The following is a 24,078-nucleotide window of genomic DNA, read 5'->3' as shown; positions in this document are numbered from 1 at the left end:
ACCTGGGTCATCCTCATCTTGCTTTTCTCCTGGTTCCTGCCTTCCTTCCCTGATCATGTGACTCCAGCTGCCTTGCCAGCCACACCACAGGCTTCAGGCTTCCCAGATTCAGGCATATTTGATGGGTGATCCCTGGACACCTCCCCATTTCTCCTATGCTTCCAGATGGGCCAGTTCGAATCTGCTTCACAGTCAGCCCAAAATAATACAGATTAATTATTCATGCCACTCCCCACTGTCCTCATCTTTTCTAGCTTTCCTGTTTTTTTGTTTGTTTGTTTTGCTTTTGTGGTCACCTGGCAATGCACAGGGGTTACTCCAGGCTTTGCACTCAGGAATTACTCCTGGTTGTGCTCAGGGGACCACATGGGATGCTGGGAATCAAACCCAGGGGGGCCGCATGCAAGGCAAACACCCTACCCACTGTACTATCGCTCCAGCCCCATGCTTTCCTGTTTACTGGCACTGTGAGGATCATAGAAAACTGGAAATTTAGGTGAGTGATTGTACTTCTATCCGAAGCAAGTCTCCAGCATTACCTGCTGCTAGTCATAAAAGGTGATTTGTGGGAGAGCGAGTATTCATCTCTTACTACAGACTTGGAATTTTATCTACTTTCTCATTTCACATCTTTCCATGTTCACTTTGTCAGCTTAGAGTGAAGAATTTCAGCTTCAGAATCCTTGGTTTTTACCTCTGACACTAAAATATTCTGATGCACACTACAATCACACTGACTTTTCAAGGGACTTTGAGACACTCCTAAGTCTTTCCCCAGACTTACTAACATTCAAAACTCCTTATCGACATTCAGTGATATTTATCATCAGTGGGTGCTTGCTCTTTTCAAGCCTTGTTTGAACGTTTTATATATAATTATCATGCTTAATGCTCCCAACAATCCAATTATATAGGAAAAAGAGGCATGAAGAGTTCAATGATTTGCTCAGTGGCATGCATTTAATAAGTGAAAGAGTTGAAATTTGAACCCAGTCACTTAGGCACTCTGCCATCCTATTCTCCAACAAGTAAGGTAGCCAAAGACACCACTTTAACTTAGTGTCCTACTGGGCCCTTCAGCCACAATGCTGGACTGTATCCATCCAGGCTCACTTTTCTCTGTGCTCCTGGAACACAAACCCTCCTCAACATGCCTCCTCAGCAGAATTTTCTGGGCCACCTCATTGAAAGTGAAATCTTTTCTCCAATTCTCCAGCTCTTTTCCCTTCATTAAACTAATCCCAGTTTATCCAATTTACTTGTTTGTTTCTGGATTCATTCTCTGCCCTTTGTGGTCCTATCTGCTTCACCCAAAACCACCCTTACCTAGAACTTTTCCAGTTCTTAATAGACATTGAAGTCCCTGAATTTCGTGTCAATCAAACTCTACTATAGAACCCTCAAGAAGTGCTTACTCTTCCATACAACCAAGCAATTCAGCTTCTCATCATCTTCCTTCAAGGGCTCAAAGACCATTATTTGAGTCTTAGTGCTTTTGTGTTTGTTACAGCCCTATCCACAACAGCCAAGATCAAGAATCAACTTGAGTGTCCAAGAACAAATGATATGGCATACACACACACACACACACACACACACACACACACACACACACACACACACCACAGAAAATGGAATACTACATGGTTAGAAAAAAAATATGCTGTGCAATTTCCCACTATGTGAATGGTTCTGGAGGGGATATCAGACTGAGTGAAGTCAGCAGAAGGAAAGAGGCAGATACTCAATGATCTCTTTCATATGGAGGGATGTAAAGAAACCTAGTAGGGGAATAAAAATGTCCAAAGGCAAAAGATTCTGAGAATTGGTCTACAGAACTGAGCTTCCTGAAGACAGAGAGGGGCAGGGTGTTTGAGGGGAGAGTCCTGAGACAGTGGCAGAGGGTAGCAGAGACTGTGGGGGTGTGGTATTGCGGCATCATATGCATAAAACCCTATCATTCACAGTATTGTAAATCATGGTCACAATCCTCCCGTTGTTCATCGATTTGCTTGAGTGGGCCCAGTAACGTTTCCATCATGAGACTTGTTGTTACTGTGTTTGGCATATTGAATACATCACAGGTAGCTTGCCAGGCTCTGCTGTGCGGGCGAGATACTCTCGGTAGTTTGCCGGGCTCTCCGAGAGGGGCGGAGGAATCGAACTCGGGTCGGCCATGTTGGCTGTGTGCAAGACAAACGCCCCACCCACTGTGCTATCACTCCAGCCCATATTGTAAATCACTGTTTCAATTTTTTTTTAAAGAAAGCTTTAAAAAGAAAGACTTAGTCTTTGTTGACAGAACTAGTCAGACACCCACCAACTTGTCAAAGGGCTTATATGGGTGTAAAGCCCCGGTAGGAATCCCAACTTGTCTGGTTATAGAGTGCTAGCAAACCAAGTTTCTTCCCAAGGTGCTCAGGATTTGAGGACTCTAAACAGGGAGATTACTAAAGCAGCTGGCAGATGAGTTAACAATCTCCTCTGTAATTATCTGCAAATTTGTAAACCTTGAAGTGAAAAATAAATCCTCCCTACTCCCTACTCGGGCTTCTTTTCGAGTGATGACTGAATGACCGACGCAGCCTCATCTTGGGGGCTGCACTGAGCAAATCACAGAGCAAGGAGGCAGTTAATTGCTGAACTTGATTGCAACTGCTAATCACAGTCATAGGGAAAAAAAAGTGTTGGAATTAATTAGGCAAGGACCTTCCGAACAGCAGCAGGAAGCCTCCAAGTGACCTTTATTTACAGTCAGTTAAACAGAAGTGTGACTAAAAATGCCAGAGAGCAAATCAGATTATTAATATTGATTGCTTAAAGAAAATGAATAATTTAGAAGCCGAGTCAGAATAAATATCCAGTGACAGAGATGAAAGAGCACAGCAGAGCCCGTTTCCAACACTCATCCGTCATGCTGCAGTGTCCCCTGCTCGGAAATGGGGTATTTTCACCCTCACAAAGCACAATTAGTTTCATGACCCGGCGTGATTGCCACTCAGAACTGTTCTCATTCAGCGGAGCCTGTGCAAAATCTCAGGGGTGGAACTAAAGCTTTTGTCAACACTTTGCATGGTAAACTAATTACAAGTTCATGGAAGGTTTGCTTTTCTTGTTTTTATCAATAAAACATCAAAAGAAGTTGGTTTTCATTTTCTGTAGCTCCTGAGCAAGACTCCCAGGCTTCATTCAGTTTTGGATGGCAGAATATCTTTTGTGGTGCTTCTCAGATAAAAGTTTTTGACAGGGATGGCAAAGGTTTTAAATCATGATGTAAGTGAGGATTTCCAGACGTTATCTCCAGCTTCCTGGAAAAGTTACCTTTCATATCTGAAGTATGGTTTATATCACACTTCCCCACAACGTACCTCTGTGCAACTTGGTTTGGTGATGACAGATATAGAACATTTATTCATAATAAAGTCTTGAATAGGTACTTTTGAGTCATATGGTTTTCTTTAAGTCATGTTTTTTTAAATTTTTAGAAAACCACATTGAAAAGTTTCTTGTACTTAAGGTCCTAACTCCTTTAACCTGAAATGACCTACTTAAATTTCCTGGTCGGGGGTTATGGCCATAATTATGTTTTAGACCAGTCAATATTAATAGTTTTGCTGAAGTGGAAACATTTAATAACTACCACAGTGTCAGAGAATTCAGGCATGTTTATTTTGGATAGAACTCAGAGAAATTAAGCTGTGTTGCTATCAGATTAATGTAGCAAATTAACTAGCCGTGTTCAAGGAAGCCACAATTTCTATATGACAGTAAACATAATTTGTAAACCAATCAATAATGCAAGCCAAATCACTCATTTTTTTCTATCCAGTATAGGCATTAGTATTCATTTATGCCTATACTAATTTGTCATTCATATTATGTAAAGAGTATAGATACTAGCACTATCTCATGCACGTATAGAAATAGAAACTGAGATGAGTTGGTTTTCACTTGTTTTTTTGTCTTTTGGATGTGGGTGACATTTGGGCCATACCTGGCAGTTCTCAGGACTTAATCCTGTCTCTGTCCTCAGAGATTACTTCTGACGGGTTCCAGTGGACCATATGTGTATGGTGCATGCAGTTGAATCCAGGTTGGCCACTTGCAAGGCAATTGCCTAATCCTCTTACTATCTCTGGCCTCCTTTTTCATGTCTTTACACTAAGAATTGTGCCCCTTTACATTGTTACTTGGCATACAGTATACCCCTTTTGATTCTGACAGAAGATATCAAAACGTCCATTTTCCTAGAGTTTGAAAGATGCAAGTCTAAGTAGGCGGGGATATATGTACACGTTATCAGTTGTTGACTTGTCATGCATCTTCTCATTATCATATTTGTCAGACTTCAACCAAAACTGCCCAGCCCATTAGTCTCATTGACCCTGGCTGAGCTCCAAGAACTGCAAGCTTAAGTTCTTCTTGTCAAAATAGATGGGCACTGAAGGCAGGGTGAATGCTCCCTGCCTGGCTACTGGGCTTCAGTCCTGATAGCTACTAGTCTAAGCATCCATGAGCTCTTTAACAAGAAAGTGGTTCTGCTCTTTCCCTATCTGCTTCCACTAACAGAGAAGTGACTGATGAACGTTCCTGGGAAGAAGAGTCACTCTCATTTTCTCTTGTCTGGGGAAGCCATAGGAAGAGGGTTGTCTTATCTACAATCAGTAGGTCAGATTATACATCATCCCTACACTGACTTTTGAATGAGACTTTATTTATTTGGGAACAGGGAGTGAGGTCACACCTGGCTGTGCTCAGAACTTATTCTGTGCTGTGGTTCTGCCCTCAGGAATAACTCTTGGTGCTTGGGGGACCACGTAGAATGCTGGGGATCAAACCCTTTCTTCTGCACGCAGGGCAAGCACCCTCCATGCTATACTGTCTCTCTGGTTCCTGAATGGGAATTTAAATTCATTCAACATATGTGACAAAGGAGAGGGGAGATCATATATAAAAATCATTTATTTCTGTGCATCACCTGCCTTGCACATGGCCAAACCGAATGACCCGGGTTCAATCCCTCTGCCCTTCTCAGAGAGCCCGTCAAGCTACTGAGACTATTTCGCCCACACGGCAAACCTGGCAATATACCTGTGACATATTCGATATGCCAAACACAGTAACAACAAGTCTCACAATGGGCCCGCCGGAGCAAATCAGTGAACAACAGGAGGACAGTGACAGTACATCACCATCAACCAGCACTCCAGATTGATAATCTTCCTTTATATATTATATATATATATTTTATTTTTCGTCTTATATTTATTTATTGAATCACTGTGGGAGAAGTTACTAAGCTTTCAGTTTTAAGTCTCAGTCATACAATGATCAAACCCCTCTCCCTTCACCAGTACTCATTTTTCTCCACCAAGAGCCCCAATATAACCCCCTCCTACCCCTCCCAATGCCTGTGAGGCAGATAATTTCCACGTAGCTCTTCTTTACATTGATTACATTCATTATTTCGACAAAAGATGCACCATTATTGTTTAGAATTTCCCCCCCAACAACCAGAATTGCTGAAAAGGCATTGTGAAATACTTTGTTTTCTATAGCTGGTTATGAGAATCATATAATGATTTTGGATTTCTGCAAAGAACCAGATAATTATGAGATTGGTTTCTGTGCATCTGGTGTTATGGCTGTGCTGGAGAGCCGCTCGTGAGGGGCAACTCATGACCTCGGTAGGGTGTGAAGGATGAGCCGGTACCGCTCCCCCCACTTCCCATGAGAATGCATTTGCCCCATCACTGCTAGCTTATACCTGGCTTTCCTATAAGCTCTGAGGCGGCGGCTACCTTACTGCTGGTGGGGGGGAAAGGCGGAAGGGAGCAACACCCTTTCTCTCCCGGGGATGCATGGTGCAGTAGTTTAACGCATGGTCCATTCACTTTTCTGCCTCAATCTGCCAGGCTCTGGATTAAGTCCTTTTGCCTCTGGAGCCATGACCATGCTGGAGAGCCGCTCGTGGGGGCAACTCATGACCTCGGTAGGGCGTGAAGGACGAGCTGGTACTGCCCCCCTTCCCATGAGACTGCAGTTGCCCTGGTACCACGGGTTCATACCTGGATTTCTGATAAGCTCTGAGGCGATGGCCACCTTGCTGCGGGGGGGGTGGGTGGGGAGCGCGGGGAGGCGGAAGGGAGCAACACCCTTTCCCTCCCGGGGAGGCATGGCACTGTAGTTTAAGGCATGGTCCATTGACTTTTCTGCCACAAGCTGCCAGGCTCTTAATTAAGTCCTTTTGCCTCTGGAGCCATGGCCATGTATGCGGTCCAGATGCATTTCTGCCATAAGCTGCTGGGTTGCAAGATTTGTTTCTGGGTCTCTGGGATCATGGCCATTAAGCAGCTTGATCAGAAGCCAGAGAGGCCATTTGTAGGTGGCAACTCGGGCTCTCATTGGGATGGGGAGGATAGGGCCGGTTTCACCCCCATCTGGTGAGGCCCCACTAGTCTCGACACTGCAGGCCCAAACCTTACTGTTGAGTGGCCTCTGGAGGATGGCAGTCACCAGGCCTCCAGGGGGAACAGGCCAAGGCACAAAACCTATTCCTACCTGGAGTGGCCCAGCACCAGTACCCTACTGCAGGAATAGGACACATTTCTGCCAAAAGCCTTTGGGTTCCGAGATTCATTTCTGAGTCTCGGGGATCATGGCCATTAAGCAGTTCAATCAGAAACCAGAGAGGCGATGCCTCCAATTATATAGCTGAGCTGGAGGTGGTTTGTGGGTGTGTCTCCCACATACCTAACTCTTGGCTGTTTACTTTCTTGGTAAACTTTGCCCCAAGTTGTTGGGGTCTTGCCAAAGGCACAGCAGCAATTTTGGGATAACTGAAAGTATGACGTTGCCATCAGGCTGCTGATACACTCACCTCACAGGTACAGATTGACCTGCTGGCAGCACCATACCCCCAGATTGATAAACTTCTGATGGAATAATTCTCCTTCACTTGGTATGGTTCCAGTAAAATAAAGAAATAAAAGCCAGTGGAAGATGTTTCGTTGCCCACAAATTTGAAGAATAATAACTGCTTACCAGCTTTGTTACATTATTTGTAGTTATCGCTCCTGTGTATTTTAAAGTAGCTTGTTTAAAAAAAGAAAAAAAAGAAAAAAAAAGACATCCCAAAACCAATGCTCAAAGGAAAAGCCACATAACAACAAAATGCAGAGAGCTTTAATTAAATCCTCACATAAAGCCTTAATCACATTTGATGTGAAAGTAATACAGTTTTTATTGAGGTGTGCTAACTGCTTCAGGTAGCTAGCTGGCAGGTGGGTTTCCACAGTCATTAGCTGGGAGGGAGTTTATGGGATCCTGTTTGGGTCTCGGCACTAGCATATTGACTGTGGCTGCCTTTTTTTGCCAAAGCAGTTTCTTATTTGGTGTGGGGGCAGGGGAGGGGCGATGCAAGGACAAAATAAAATAAAACACAATACACCATGCAGAATTAGAACCTCTCATGTAGATTCCAAAAGCCTACCCAGGGTGGAATTAGACATGAGTGGGAGGCTAAGACAGAGTGCAGAGGATTCTTAGGAAAGCAAGAATGTGTCCATGTTAAATACACCCAGCAGCCCTTCTGAGGTGTTTTCCTTTGGCCCCTATGTGGTAGTTTTCACACAAACTGTTGTTTGCCATGGGGTACCTGGCTCCTGGTGCAAAGGGGCACAATTCCTTCCAATATGGGAAGTCAAGTAGTCACACTGGCTGTGACCCCTGGCATCAGAATATAAAAGCAGCATTTGGAATGTGTGAGTGATCTGTTTTCGTTCTATCCCTTTGTTTATACACAGATTCAAACGTGATTCCCCTGGCTGGTATCTATAATTGAATAGAGTCTCTGTGGCTCCTGCAGAGGGACAGGGCAATGCTTGAGTGACTTCAGAGGGGATTCAATGCCTGAGGAATAAATTTTCTCTTTGACATTTGACCATGGCCTTGACATTTTTGAGGATGTTGAGAAGACACAATGAAAGTAGCAGTTTCTTTTCAGGGGCAAAGAAATCTAGCTAGTCTGTGTATGGGGTCTTCAAGATTTCTCAGTTTTGGCCAAGCAAGTGAAAACAGAGATGGACAAATGGGACTATCTTAAACTAAGAAGCTTCTGCACCTCAAAAGAAACAGTGACCAAAATACAAAGACAGTCTACAGAATGGGAAAGGATATTCGCCGAATACACATTTGACAAGGGGTTGATATCAAGGATATGCAAAGTACTGGTTGAACTCCACAAGAAGAAAACATCCAACCCCATCAAAAAATGGGGCAATGAAATGAACAGAAACTTTCTCAAAGAAGAAATCCGAATGACTAAAAGGCACATGAGAAAATGCTCGACATCATTAATCATCAGGGAGATGTAGATCAAAACCACAATGAAATATCATTTCACACCACAGAGACTGACCGCACATCCACAAGAACAAAAGCAACTGGTGCTGGAACAGATGTGGCAAGAAAGGGACCCTCCTTCACTGCTGGTGGGAATGCCGACTGGTTCAGCCCTTTTGGAAAACAGTATGGACAATTCTCAAAAAATTAGAAATTGAGCTCCCATTTGACCCAGCAATACCACTCCTGGGAATATATCACAGAGAAGCAAAAAAGTGTAGTTGAAGTGACATCTACACTTGTTTGTTCATTGCAGCACTCTTTACAATAGCCAGAATCTGGAAAAAACCTGAGTGCCCGAGAACAGATGACTGGTTAAAGAAACTTTGGTACATTTACACAATGGAGTACTATGTAGCAGTTAGAAAAGATGAAGTCATGAAATTTACATACAAGTGGTACTACATGGAAAGTTATCATGTTAAGCGAAATGAGCCAGAAAGAGAGGGATAGACATAGAAAGATTGCATTCATCTGGGGAACATAAAGTAACAAAATAGGAGACTAACACCCAAGAATGGCGGAGATTAGTACCAGGAATTTTGCTCCATGGCTTGGAGGCCAGCCACACATGCTAGGGAAAAAGGCAGCCCAGATAGAGAAGAGAGCACCAAATAAAGGGAGTTGGGAGGATCCTCCCAGGATGGGAGAAGCATGCTGAAAGTAGACTATAGACCAAATATGATTGCCACTCAATGCCTCTTTTGCAAACCATGACACCCAAAAGGAGAGAACATAGGGGAATGCCCTGCCACAGAGGCAGGTTGGGATGGAGGAGATGGGGGGTGGGAGGGATACTGGGATCCGTGGTGGCGGGAAATGGGCACTGGTGGAGGGATGGGTATTTGATCATTGTATAATTGAAACCCAAGCACAAAATTTATAAGTCTACAACTGTACCTCATGGTGTCTCACTAATAAAACAAATAAATAAATAAAGATTTCTCAGTGTTCCTTCAAGGATGGGATGGGGAGTCGATGGATATTTTCCATGGAATTATTTTCATCTTCATTTGCTTAGCTTTCCTTTGAAAACCGTCAGATTAAATTTCAATATGTTTCTTTGTCTTTTTGATCCCTCCTGAAGTCTCAACATGATTTAGAACTGAGAGAAAGAACACTTCTGCACTTTGCATGCTACGCACAGCGTCCTTATTGGGTTCCAAAGGATCCCCCTGGTCTCCAAGCTCCAGTATCCAGCTGCCGCTGCATATGTTGCTGTTGAAAATGAAAACTTGCTGAAATAATCATTCCCTGTGTTTTTAAGAGGTTTGCGTTTAAAATGCTACTTGACACAACGTGTTTCTGGAGGGAGCTTGAATTTGTATTGCAGAACAGCAGGACCAATAAAAAGCTAAGATTTATTTTTCTGCTTCGTAATGACTATTATGAACAATTCTAAGAATCACTAATACTAGGAATTCTTTTTTTAGCCCAAGGCATCATATGTTCCTTAGGTTCTAGAATGGAAGAAACCTGTATAAATGAACACTATGCAGTGAATATAAAATACTGATACTTTGCCATATATTTGATTTTAAAATACAACTTTCTCACACATGCACACTGAATTCCACTTTTGTTTAAAACAGAGGATTTATTGGTTTTTTTCTTCTGTGATCTTACTATTGATTATTTAATACCCGTTTTCTTTATTTTTTAGGTTCTAATTTTTATTCATTTATTTTTTGTTAAGGTACCTCAACTTACAGAATTATTTATAATTGATAGTCGAGCAGACTACATTCTAGCACATCGCACTACCAGTGTCAACTTCCCTCACCAGTGTCCTCTTGGTTCCCTTTCAACCCCCAGCCTCCATTACCTCTTTGATAGACACATTTTCAAGTTTCATTGTAGTGGTTTAAATCTCCTGATTTCATTGTTATTGACACTGAATTTTGGATATATGGCTATACTACTCCTCTACATTACTGATTTATCTGAGACCCTTGACCTCTAACCTAGCTACTTCCGGTCTGCCTTTTCTTCCCCCTTGCATTTCTTTCCTTCTTAGCTCTTCTCCTTGCAATACTCTGGGGTTAAAGTTAATCTAGTTATTTCCTCTTAAATTCCCAAGCACCTTTTCAAATAGTACAGCTGGACAGAGAATACAGTGGGTAAAATGGCATGCTTTGCAAGCTGCTAATCTGGGTTTGATCCCCAGCACCGTATCAGATCTCCTGAGCACAGCATCAGGAGTAAGCCCCAAGCACAAACTGGGTCTGACCCAAATCCCCTCCAGAAGACAAATAAAATGTCAAATGAAAAAAGTAATGTTTGGATTGCTTTGCCAACTGACAGGATTTGTCCCAGTTCCTTTGAATCACAGGATATATAAATCACTTCTATGTTGGTAGAAAACCAACAAACCTTTAAGCCGAGGCATCTGCGGATTCCTATTTCTTCTATTATATATAAATAAAACAATACAAATTATTATCCCCAATCAATAATTTCCAAAGCTAACACAGAGAAAGAACTATTTTGGACACAGCCAGAATCTTCATAAATTTTAAAATTTGATTTTTGTGGGAGACTATTATTTCTGAAAATAGAAAGCTTTTTTTTAATCAGAATCTCCTGCCCCCTCGGAGAGCCCAGCAAGCTATAGAGGGTATCCCGCATGCATGGCAGAGCCTGGCAAGCTACCCACAGCATATTTAGTATGCCAAAAACAGTAACAATAATGGGTCTCATTCCCCTGACCTTGAAAGAGCCCCCAGTACAGCACTGTTGGGAAGGACAAGTAAGGAGAGACTGCTAAAAATCTCAGGGCTGGGACATATGGAGATGTTACTGGTGCCTGCTCGAGCAAATCAATGAACAATGGGATGACAGTGATACAGTGATACCTAAGATGTAAAATTTAAAGTATAAGTTAACAGAAGGTAAATGGGATAGAAGCAATAGTACAGTGTATAAGGGTTGTTTGTCCTGCATGCTGCTGACCTAGATTCTGCATCTCATATGGCCCCCTGAGCACTGTCTGGAGTAATTTCTGATTGCAGATCCAGGAGTAATCTCTGAGCATCATTGGGTGTGGCTCCAAAACCAAAATTTAAAAAGAAAGAAAGAAAGAAGGAAGGAAGGAAGGAAGGAAGGAAGGAAGGAAGAAAGAAAGAAAGAAAGAAAGAAAGAAAGAAAGAAAGAAAGAAAGGTAGTTTGGGCAGAATTTGCTGCTACCTTGAAGACAAAATTATTTTTTAGTGTTTCCCACTTCAAAGGGATTCTTTATAAATAAAGAAACAAAGACAATTTTCTCAAAATCTTCAAGCATGTTCTATGGATTCCCCGCCATACCCTGTTACTCAGACAGGAGTAGGAAGTACTTCTATATGGATATTTCTTTCTAAGTGAAAGTTTAAGCAATTAATAATTACCAAATTAGATTCCAAAGAATCATAAATATTTGGAGGTTGGAGTATTGGTACTCAGGAGTGATCCCTAGCAGTTTTTCAAGGACCTATATGAGGTGCCAGGGATTTGAGCTGGGTTCACAGCCACTCAACTGCAAAGGAAGTGCCTTCCCTCTTATACTATTTCACTGACCCCCTTTTAAATTTTAAGATAGAAAAGGAAAATAAATTGAATTTAGATATTTTATTGGTTGGGACCAGAGAGAGAGTTCAGTGGGTAGGGTCTTTGCCTCACAGGTAACTACCCCAGGTTCAATCGCTGGCATTCCGTAAGTTCCCCCAAACCTACCATGAGTGATCCCTGAATGCAAAGCAGGAGTCAGTCTGGAGCATTGACAGGACTGGTCCCCAAACAATAAAAATAAATTAAAATTTCATTGACTTTGTGAGTAATAAAATAATAGTTTTGTTTCAACTTGAATTCAAAATGTGGAGAACTAAAATAGAATGGAACTCAGAAATTAGAGCATCTCCTTTGAGCTGAGGTTCGATCAGTGTGAAGGAAGGTCCCCTGCCTGTAGTGTGGTATCACTGGATTCTAAGTGAAAATGCTCATTCCGTTGCTGTTTTCTTGAGATAACTGGAGGTGCATCCCTTAGGGAAGATACATTTCTTTTTGCTTAAAAGCCCCCAGAGACCAAGGGAGTGACCCAAACTGTCCATATTTAATTATTCAGTGGTTGTTCAATGTCTGCATAAGTCAGCGATTTTTAATTTTTTCTTAATAAAAAGGTTATATGTAGTTAATATAAAATACATTAAAAAATTATTTGTTATTGACTGAGTAAAGGAGCAATAGCACAGAGGTAGGGAGTTTACCTTGTGCACAGCCAGCCTGGCTGAGCCCGTTTCAATTCCTCTGCCCCTCTTGGAAAGCCCAGCAAGCTACAGAGAGTATCTCGCCCACACAGCAAAGCCTGGCAAGCTCCCCGTGATGTATTCAATATGCCAAACACAGTAACAACAAGTCTCAAAATGGAGACATTACTGGACCCACTCGAGCAAATCGATGAACAGTGATACAGCGTGTAAAGGTGAAAGAAAAGGCTTTTTTTTTTTAAAGTATTGATCCTTTGAGCTCTTTGCAAATATCTAACAATTCATGACAATCTTGTTTGCAAATTTGAAATTCATTTTATGTCAGTTATTGGTTCTAAATGAATCCGCTTTCTTTATCAAAGTCACTGAAAATTAAAACAATTTTACTTACCATGTTTATTAGGTTTGGCTGTATGGGTAAGTTTTATAAAACACTTGACTCATCCTCACCTGTCTTAATAGAAATTTCTGTTGGCCATGAAAAAAAACATGTTTATAATATTAGCTATGCCAAACTAATGCTAGCTGAAATTAAATTTAATGTAGATTTATCATAGATGAATATTATAGTTCAAAATGCCCGTACTTATTAGAAAAAATGTTTGATCAGTAGCTTTATTTCTTATCATTTAGTCATCTAAGAAAAATCCTTCATATTGCAGTATGTTTAATAACTCTCACATGACCTCATGATAAAACTGTTTATAAAATCCTTTGCAGGGAGCAGGAGACAGCACAGTGGTTAGGACACATGCCTTATATGTGCCCAATTCAGTTTCAATTCAGAACACAACCCCAGCCCCTAAACATTGCTGGGTGCAGCCCTTAGAGGACCCCAGCACCACCAAGGTGGAGGACCTGAGCAGTACCTCATCTTTGGGGTCTTGTGCTAAATCGAGGGTCTGGTTAGTTGAGGATCACCAGTGGGGCCCCAGAACCTTTGAGTACTACGTGAGAGCACCACTCCCCTCGAAACAAAACAAAACAAACCCTCTTTGCAAATATCTTAGAAGGGAAAATATTTAAAAAATACAAAACTGATTCACAAATAGCTGAGACACAGTTCATAGATGGAGCAGCAATGACCACGGTGTTTCCCAACGTTTTCTGACTGTTGTCTGCTTCTGACCCGGTATCCTTCTTGTGACCCCTCTGTCCTACTACTAGTTGCCCCACGTCTCGTGCCATTGTCCCTCTGTTTTTCTGTGATTCTCACATGTGGCCCCTGGGAATGTTCTAGAGACTACCAGAAAGCAGTATGACAGCTGAGGTTGACAGAGGAGGACTGTAACCCATAGGTTCTGGGGTGTCTCTGCATCTTGGACCTGATCAAACACTTTTAGAAAAAAAAGAGTCAAGAAGCCACAGGTGATTAGAGTTGTAGCCTTTAGATTTGGGGAACCCCACCTAAAGGCAAATGGTCACATGAACCAACGTAGAGGTAACAGAGGTATTTTTTAAAAATTGTGTGTATGTTTGTGTGTGTAGCGGGATGGGGGGAGGGAAGGGAAGAGTGTCTTTCCTAGGACAATCATGTCTGTGGTCCAATTCGAGGCACAAGAATTTGGGACTGTTCAGAATTGTGGTGATGAAAATTACCTTTTCCATCTGGTGGCACTGATGACCTTCAGGGTTGCACAAAATCAAGCTTAGTGGTCATGTAGTACTAGAATTCAAACTGGAGTTGAGAGTATGCAAAGGGTATTCCTTAACCTATGCTCTCTCTCCTGCCCTAGATATTTTGAATGCTAGAATTCTTTCGGAAATCTTAGTTACCTGAACTTCGGATAAGGATTTTAAGATGAGAAATGGGAAAAGTTGATGACTTTAGATATTCAAACTGGAGATGGAATCTTGGAATCTTTTTTAATATTATGCTTACCTACTGATTAAAAAAAAATAAAGGACTGAGTTGGAGAGATAGTACCAGCATTGAGCCTTTTGTTAGGTTGACCCATGTTGGATCCCTTGTACCACATATGGTCCCCAAACACTGTGAGAAGTGACCCATGAGCTAGGAGCTAGAAGTAAGCCCTGATACTACTACACAGAAATAGTTGAAAATTCAGTATAATACATTAGATTCTTTGTATATTTCACTGTCTACATGTATATTATATGTGTATACAAACTATTTATATTAATGTCATAAGTGTGGAATTTTAGCCACTTTATGTAATTTAGTAGGTTGCATTCACAGCTACTCTGTTTTGAAAACAGATATGTAGGCAGCTGTTGGTGCTTCAACATAGTTTCAAAGCCTTGGAATGAAATTTTTAACTTTTAGTCTTCACCAGATTGCAGTGATAGTAGCTAGATAAAGGGAACAAAACATAGACTGGGATACCATCCTTGCATATTCTGATATGTTAAATAATAGAAAATAGCACTTTAATTTTTTAAGTATAGCTTATTTCAAAGAGAGTTTTCAACATAATATGCGGTTTAAAACATATCTGTACTTCTGTTGTTCAGATCAAATGTTTCTTTATTCCCTTCTACCTTACACTAACTCTGGGTCACACACGATTTTATCCAAGTAAACATAATTGCTGATTGCAGTGATTAAATAATTGACTTGGGAGTTCAGAATTCTTTTCTTTAAGGAAATAGAGCTTACCCTGAGTTGGCTCACATCCTAGCATGGGCTGCCCCATCTGAACCTACAATCACAGTTTTAGACATTTTTACTTGAAGTTGCTGAGTTTCAGGGGCTCCAGAAAGAATTTTCATTGCCAGTAATACCTTAGTGCAAGCTTGCAAAAAGTGAAAAGAGTTTTACTCAGAAGAAATTTCTATTTAAATAGAAAGCTCCAAACTGCTTTAATCTGTGTTCCAATGACGTCTGAAAATATGAACTGTGGGTTGGTGCCTTTTAGGTCCCCAATGAGCAAAACATACAAAAGTTCACAGAGCTTGATTGTTTTTCCAAAATGCTTGATTAGGAAAATCAATTAAATAGTCATAATGGACTCTGTGGAAATTTTGCTCCATTTAATTCAAATAGGAAGAGAAATATAGGGAAGAAGAGCCTCCTTGCCCCCGCCCAAAGCTGTTCCCTTATTGCTTACCATTACACAAAGCTCTAAGAGAGATTGGGTTGGTGGAGGATAAAGAAAAGAAGATGCTACAAGGTGCTTCCCCTGATTAAATATCCATTGCCAGCTCTGAAACTTTAGCTTTTACCCTCATGGAATTCAGCTCTTTGATGTAGAATTAATTAGGTAGCCTTTTACTTTTCAGAGTTACTACTGAATTGGGGTCTTGGTCTCCCAAGACAAACTTATAAATATGGCATAATTGGGAGGGGCGCACGGATTATGACACTTCCCTTTACATGGCACTGACACAGGTTTTAGCGCCAGCACAACATATGGTCTCCCAAGTACCACCAGAAGTGATTGCTGAGCATTGTGCCAGAAACAATTCCTGAACATCACCAGGTAGACTCCCAAACTGAAACAAAGATGTGATGACATAGTTTTTCCGTGTTATCGTTTCTTTAGAAATCTGGAAAAATAATAGATCAGAATCTTATTTATTTAGTTTTCACTTCCATGCTAATTGGGGGACTGATGCAGCATGCAGTCATGGTCAAAATGAGTACAAAGAGCTTCGAGAGATCTTTTTCTTGGTTATCTCAGAAACTCAGACAGGTTTCTTTGGCTCCTGAGTGTATAGATCATCAAGCATTGTTTTGATGATGAAAATTTGGGGAACTTCTCTAACTGATAAACAGTGACTTTGTCATGTTAAATCCAGTTGATTTAGCAGTCAAGCCTGGCAGACCGGACCCGTGTAAAAGACTTAGTGGGTAACTGGGGGAAGAAGAGTCTCCCTCATCTCACAGGATGGCTTCTGGTCCAGACAGTAACAGGGCCTTGATTTTCAGCTGTTCCATGCAATCCATGCCATGGGTGGGAGGTCACAATAGGAACTGCCTGGCCATGATTACTCTGAGGAACTTACAAGCAGAGACCTCAGGCCCTAGGTGTCAGTCTTTGTTGACTAGATATTGCAGAAGAAAGTCATAGGATGTCTCTCTGCCTTCATGTCTCATCTCCAAAAGAGGAATCAGAACATCATCTCTCTCACAGGGATGCTGTGAAGATGCAATAAATTAATAAGTTAGTGACCCATCACGATGCCTAACTGTGTAAGCTCCAGGTCATTGCAGGATTCATTTTACGAGGAAGTTTCCTATGGCCCTTATTGGTGTTCTTAAGGGTAGGTGTTGTCCTAGCCTCCTATATCTCATGCTGTGACGGTGTTTGAAGAAAGAGATAATTCAAGTCAAGTGATTCAGTGTGTTTATGATCCATGGATGGTGTCCTTTAAGAAGCTGAGCCAGGACATGAAGATGAGGAGATCCAGTGGATTTATGGGACAAGGGGAGGTGCAGAAGGAGCCAGTGCTTTTGACACCTTGATAGCTGACTTCTGATTTTCAGAATTAGGAGAAAATTAATTTTTTGTTTAGAAAAATCAAAGCCAGTGATATGTTTTCATGGCAGCTCCTACAAAATAGGGCAATTCAGAATAGAAGTTCTGAACTGGAGACTCGCTAATAAAAGTTCTCGTGAAATTTGAAAAGTTGAGCAATCTGACTGATAAACCCATTTTGGTGACACGGAAACAGCATAGCAGACGGAGTGATGCTGAAGTGGGGAGGGGTGTGCCAGGGTGGCCATTGCTCAGTGACTCACATCCAGTCTGTTGACCCAATTGGTATCAGGATGCCACTTTAGCTACAGGTCTGGTTCATTCACTTCTGAATGGTTTAGACCTAGTCTTCTTCCAAACTTCAGCAAACAATCCCCTTGGGTAGAAAAGGCTTTGTCCTCCCTTGACTCTTACTAACAACCTTCCCAGGAGTGCCAGTTGGGGACTGGGTTGCTTTCAAGTGGTTACTCCTTCTGTTTTTTCTCCTCTCCAAAGTTTACCAAGAAATGCGTATTGTATAAATCATGTCTATGCATGTATGTTTGTTGCAGTTCCATGTTTGAGACTCAGTTCCAATGGATCAGAAAACACTTTTGTTTTTAAGCAGACTTGTATGTCATGAAGCCATAGCCTTTATTGTCAGGATGCTGACTGGAAAACTCTCTTCCTTTTCCTGCATGGAACCTTATAGCAAAAGGCACCATCGTTTCTGAGACTACCTGTTGAAAACTTGGCTGATTCGGCCAGTGAGCAAGGCTCCACTGTAACCCCCATGGCTGAACATGTGGCAGAAAGACCCTACCTGCTTGGAGCCTTTCTTCCATTGGGTTGCAGGTGCCATGGGAAGTGACGGTTCATAGATTTGAGAACTCTGTCCAGTACAGGCAGAGGGACAGAGACAAATAAAGTGAAGGAAATAGAAATTTATTGGGATATATTCCCAGATGGAACTCTACAAATCTCTGATGAGGCTGTGTAGAGCTGCACCCTGGGAGAGAGTAAGGTGGCTTTTAAGTTGTCTTGGGCAGGAGAAGGGGTGAAGGGAACAAATACTAGTGGAACTGGTGTGCTTAGTCTGGCCATTTATCTGTAGGGGATGGCTGTGAGGAAGCATGGAATGCAGCTTGGTGGCTTCCTGTTGCCAGGTGAGCCATAATTTCTTCCACGCTGAGGGCAGGGTGATCTTTGATTCTGAGAATGTCACTATTTCATTCACTGGCTGCCATTTGGTCCCCAACAAACCGTACAACAATCTCTGCATGGAAATACTCAGGGTTTTCTCTTTCTTTTTCTTTTTTTTTAAATAGCAAAACTATAAGCACTTGCAAGTCAAAGGGAGGGAGGGGATAAGAGAGCTTTCTTTCTCCCTCCTTCCAAATAATTGAAAGTTATTTCAATAAGCAAGCTCCCAAGTATTCTAATGTTAATACCACCTAATTAATGACAGCACCAAATGGAGTCAAAAGCATGAAGTCTGCAAATGGCTAATAATGAGGGCGAGATAGATATCCCCCACTTGCCACGTACTTTCACAGGGCTGCCTGCAAAGCGTAATTGAGGTAAATGGGGTTTTCGAGTTATTTCTTATTTAATGGAATACTGAGAAGAGTATTTGCTGTTCTCTTTGCTTTACCTCAAAGAACTTCAATTAATTGCAGGGAGCCTCACACCTGGCAGCAGTACCCCCAATCCTTTGAAGGGCACTAGAGCAGGAAGGGAGTGGGTCAGTCATCTGCTGGCAATCCCAGAGTTGGGTCTGTCCCCTCCCACCTCCATCTAGTGGATCCTCAACTGTTGTGGGAAGTGGTGGTCCCAACCTTTGGCGCTTGTATACACAGAGGCTTTTCCTTCCTTTCTTTTAAAGGCTCCAATCCAAATCCTCCCTCAAGTAGCCTGACCCTTTAATGGAACATCCCCCTCCGCCCATCCCCCAGAGAGTGGGAAGCTGAAAAAGCCAGATGGATCTTGGGAACATTCAAGAGTCTCTTCCTGCATACACTCTTTGTTCCTCCCTCCCCCCATTTCGAATCAATCACCTCTGTCTTTCACCAGCGGGAAAGGTTAGTTTTCTCTAACTTGCTTTAAATTAACCAACAACAACAACAAAGGGAGCCATGTGAAGTTCTTTCCAGCCCCCCCACTCCCTGCCTCCAAAGGGAGGAAGCATTTAGCTCAGTGCAGCTAAGACTCCAGCTTTTCTTTCTCCCTGTGTTTACATGAACTTTAGTTTGCATTGCCAGAGCCCTTATGGTTTAGGATTCCTGCGGGCTGACCCGGGAGTAGTGGCGGATTTCTCCATCAAGTGAGTATTGATGAGCTGCAAAGTTCAGTGAACAGGAAAATTCTGCTCCTTTCATTGCCAGTGTGACAGGTTACTTTATTACCATGCCTTTCACAGCAATTTAGCAGTTACCCTGGTAACGGATTCCGCGAGGTAATGGGATCCCGGGCGTGAGCATGAAGGCCAACCCGGCCCAGCCATCTGCTGGCGGCTGCTCCAGGCCTTGGGCCCGCGCGCCCGGGTACTGCAGAGCAGGTGAACCCGCACCCCCCCCCCACCCCCGCACCCCCCGCATCCCCCTCGCACAGACTCCTGTGATTTGTCTTCTTAATTCTATTGAAATAATAATCAGAATTTGTTTCTGATTAATTAACTAACCTTTTGGTTAAAAAAAAAGATTAGATAACGAAATTGCTGCTTATTCAGAGATAATGAGGTTTTTATTACTCTGTCAAAAGGGGGAGAAAGGGGAAAAGGCACGTTTATGTGTCATCAGCCACTGTGTGGAGAGAAGAAGATAGGGAAGGGAAAGGCAAGATTTCCATTCGCGTGGGCTGCCCGTGCGTCTCTGCCTGGTGTGGGGATGCTCAGGGCGCGTTCGGGGCCACGCTTTGGCGAGGTCCCCTACGCATCCGCTCTGGCAGGAGGGTGCAAGGGTGTGTTTCAGGGTCTCCTTGGGACAGAGGGACACGGGGGGGGGAGGGGAAGTGGGGTTGCCCACTTGTGAGCATGACCCGGGAAGCAAGCACTGAACCCCACAATGCCACATGTACCCCCTTCCCGGGCTCTCACCATCATTGTCCCTAGCCAGGGGATGGCGGTGGGCCGGGGGCACCCTCCAAGCCTCCCCCTCCCCAGTGACTGTTGAGGGGCTGCTGCAGGAGTCCCTGGCTCAGTCCCATTGTGGGGTCCCAAGAGGAAATGGCCCCTCTCCTTGCTTTGTCCCCAGATGCCCCATTTAAACCTTTTCTCTGAACAGGTCACAGTTCCAGGAGTTGTTGGGGATAGGGGCGGTTGGATCCGTGGAGGCATCATCGAGGAGGCCCAAAGCCCAGCCGCCGGCCCCGCACTTCCCTGGGTCATGGCCGGGGAACAAAGCACGGCATCATTCCGAACCCAGATCCACGCAAACGTTGCCCTTCCTTAGCCCGACGGGCGAGTGAGCGGGTTGGTGTGACCTGTAGTGCAGAGGCGCACCCGAGTACAGAAGTAAGAGTATGAGCTGGGTGGGACTGGGACCCATCTGAGCAATTTCTGCTCATGTGTCTGTATGTCTGTGTGTGAGTGTGTGTCTTCATTTACAAGGAGAGGTTTGTGACATACCATGGCCTTGGTGTCCTCCCTTCTGTACATGACACATTTAAAAAAATTGGTAAGTTGGGAAAATGGGATTTTCTGCTCTGAATTGACAAGTTGAACTTGGACATCTTTGTCTTTCTCTTCCTCCCCATACCCTTAAATGGGGAAGAGATCAGATGGGAACATTCCTGCCCATCCGACTCTCCTTGCCGGTGCTGGGGTTTGCACTCTCCACCGCTTCTTTATTCTCAGTTCCTGCCTGCACCTCCAGTTGCCAGCCAACAAGCATCGTCTCCGATAACAGATGCTTAACAAAGAAAGAGAAATAAGACATTAAAAGGAGCAGGCTGCCGCCGGTGGGGCTTTCTGGGAGTCCCTTGCCAGTAGGTTTTTACAGGAACTTGTTCTGGTTGGCTCACTACCAGTAGAGGGGAGAGAGAGGGGCGGGGGTGGGGATCCTTTGTCTTCAACTCCCAGAGAAATATAGGGTTAATATTAGCAATTATTATTAAAATTAGCCCAATGTTATTAAATGATCTTTGTATAGAAGAATAAGTATAGTTTTCCCTTTGGCAGACAATGACATCTGCAGCTCTACATTTTCGTGAAATGACTATACTTAACAAAAACATTACTTCATTTTCGTGGTATTTCTTTTGTGCCTAGGAGCAACCCTGTAATTGTTCACTTCAATTACAACATTACTATTTTAAACTGAAACCCATTTTATCTGCATGCCAGCTTTTTATTTGTTTTACCAACTATATCTATTTCCATTACTGCAAGGCTGATGGTTTGTCTCAAGAGGAAATCAAATCCATTAATTCAGAAATTTCAAGCCCGACTAGCTCTGCCATAAGCAGCGTTTCTTATGCTAATAGCAAATGTGCTGAGGCTGAAAGGCACTGACATGGCCCTGTTTTTTATCATAACTTAAGCATTTATGTAAGAAAGCAAATCTAATAGTACTAGGAAACTGTAAGTGTTATTACATATAATTCACTTTCCTGCCATCTGGACAGGGCTCTGGTTTGTGTAGCCCTGGTTTAAATCAGGCCACTCAGAGTCCATTCACCTGACTTTTCCTATTTAGCTAGACTATTGCTTCATAACAGATATATCTAGCATGAAACTAGATTTGTGGATGGGGTGTGTGTGTGTGTATTTAATGCTCATCATGTTCCCTGGCTTTTGAAAGAAGAGTTTTGGGTGGGGAATCATTTTCTATTCAGGTGATGTCTGCAACTGATCCCTGGAATTGCATTAGCTCAAGACAAACCTGGGCCCATTCTGCTCTGTTTATAATACACCCTGTTTGGGGCCTGTCACATGGTTTGTGTTCAATTAGATAGCTTGACTAGATAAAATCTGCCTCTGACCCAGAAAAGAGGGAGCAAGAGAAGAGATTGCTTCTGATTCCTGCATAAGCTTTTGCTGGGGCACTGTGACCTGTTTATGTCAGTGGTAAAGTGTAAGAGATTCCTATCACCGAACCACATCATCTTCTGGGATCTCTAAAATACAGAAAGCTCTTGAGGACCCTGGCCCTCTTTTGTCCCCACAAAGCCCTTGCACGCTGTAAATCAGTCCTCATTGGGAGCGCCTATACACCAGCCATCAGTGATAAGCTCTGGAGAAGTAGACAGGGCTTTTAGGAATTGCTGAACCATGAAGTTGACCTGCTTAGGGTTTTGTTGTAAGCTATTAAATTCAGGATGGCCGTTTCAAGATGATTCTGCTTTCTTCTTCCGTTGGCCTGGTTAAGCAACTCTACCTTCCAGCTCATTATTTGGCTGATTAAAAAAAAAGGAGGGGGTGGGAGTTGAGAATGAAGAATGGAGCAACCTGCTGTTTGGGAGTGCTACCTTCACACATCAGTTTAATGAGTGACTTATGCTGATGGCGTTTAAGGGCTCAGGCAACTTGACGCTAATTTTGCAGCTAAGAAAAGATTTACTAACTGTACATACTGCTCTGCTTTTGTTGGCATGGGCACCATGATCCTTTTCTCCAAAAACAAACTCAAAATCTTTTGTAAACATGCATGATTTGGTTAACACATTGTAAATGGATCCCAGTTGTGCCCCCACAAGCACTCTTGGCCATTATGTAAACAATTATTCACTGAAAGGCTGGCTTTAAATTGTAAATGAATATATTTCAGCTGTAATGTCGCTTTCAGACCTGCTCAGTGGTATAAATCTGGCCATTTGTTTTTTGCACTCTGCCTATTACTAACCCGTTAGAAATGTGCTGATTATTTGCACAAGCCTTTCACACTTCGAGTGCAGTTAAATTGCTGTTTTATTTTTCCTGTGTTTGATGAGTGTTAACAAGAGCGTCATTTGAGGAAACCCAAACCAAATACAGCTCTTTAATTGGGGTTGGGGGGTGTTTGGGAAAAGCCACCCGGTGAGTAATTCCACTGTTTAATGTTTGAAAGTTCACCCAGCCCACCATAGAACTTATGGCAAGATTAATTAAAAGGGATTGACAAAATTTCAGTGCCTTGCTCAGGCAACACAAATAGCTTGAAATGTAGTGCCTCCAGTTATTGGGGAGCAAATTACTTGGTGCAGTGTCTGATTCCTAGCTCTTTCCCATACCTGCCATAGCCAGACAGTTCCCTGTTTTGCATTAGGCAGTTTGACATTCTGGATCCCTCACAGAAGCACAATTTGGAGAGAAGCTGCTCTCCTCAGACTTGTCTGCCCAGAGGCTCATGAGAGCTTATTGTCCCTGTCTCTCTATATCTGTTTCCATCTCTATCACTGTCTCTCCAGTTCTCGGTCTCTCTGTCTCTCTCTTTGTATCTGTCTCTGTCTTACTGTCTCTCTGTTTCTTTCACTCCATTCAATTTTAAAATTTTCCCTCCCTCTTGCAATTTAATGGTGTTTCAGCCTTGTGTAGAGGAGAGATCTGCAGAGCTTTGGAGACATAAATACTCCAACCTTTGACAGTCCCCTTCTCCCATTGGCATGAGCCAGAATAGGCTTCCCTGTAGCTTTATCTTAACTGACTCTCTGGCCAGAACTGCAAAGTTATACGCATTGCTTAGAAAAGGCCAGCCTGAGATCAAGCCAGGATAATGGAAAATGCCCAAGGTTCTCACCTCGTATTTGTCCCTAACTAGCTCAGTGACTCTGAACACTCATTTAACCTCTGTGAGCCTTGCCTGTGACATGGCAGGCTGGGATTGAAGGGGGTGAGGAGGCACGATGATTGTTGTTCCAAACTGGAAATCCCGAAATTCTGTGTTGTGCACGCATATTTCTTGCTCCCTGTTTGCATCCTTCCATAAAAGTAGAACAGAGACTCAATAATTAAAATTGATTGTATTTAGTAGCTAAGGGACTTTTAATTTTCACATTACGTATTACAGGAAATGTTACTGTGAATCCTATAGCATTCATGT

The sequence above is a fragment of the Sorex fumeus genome, unplaced genomic scaffold (assembly GCF_029834395.1).
Source record: "Sorex fumeus unplaced genomic scaffold, SorFum_2.1 ptg000051l, whole genome shotgun sequence".
NCBI lineage: Eukaryota > Metazoa > Chordata > Mammalia > Eulipotyphla > Soricidae > Sorex > Sorex fumeus.
This window is presented reverse-complemented; position numbering follows the sequence as displayed.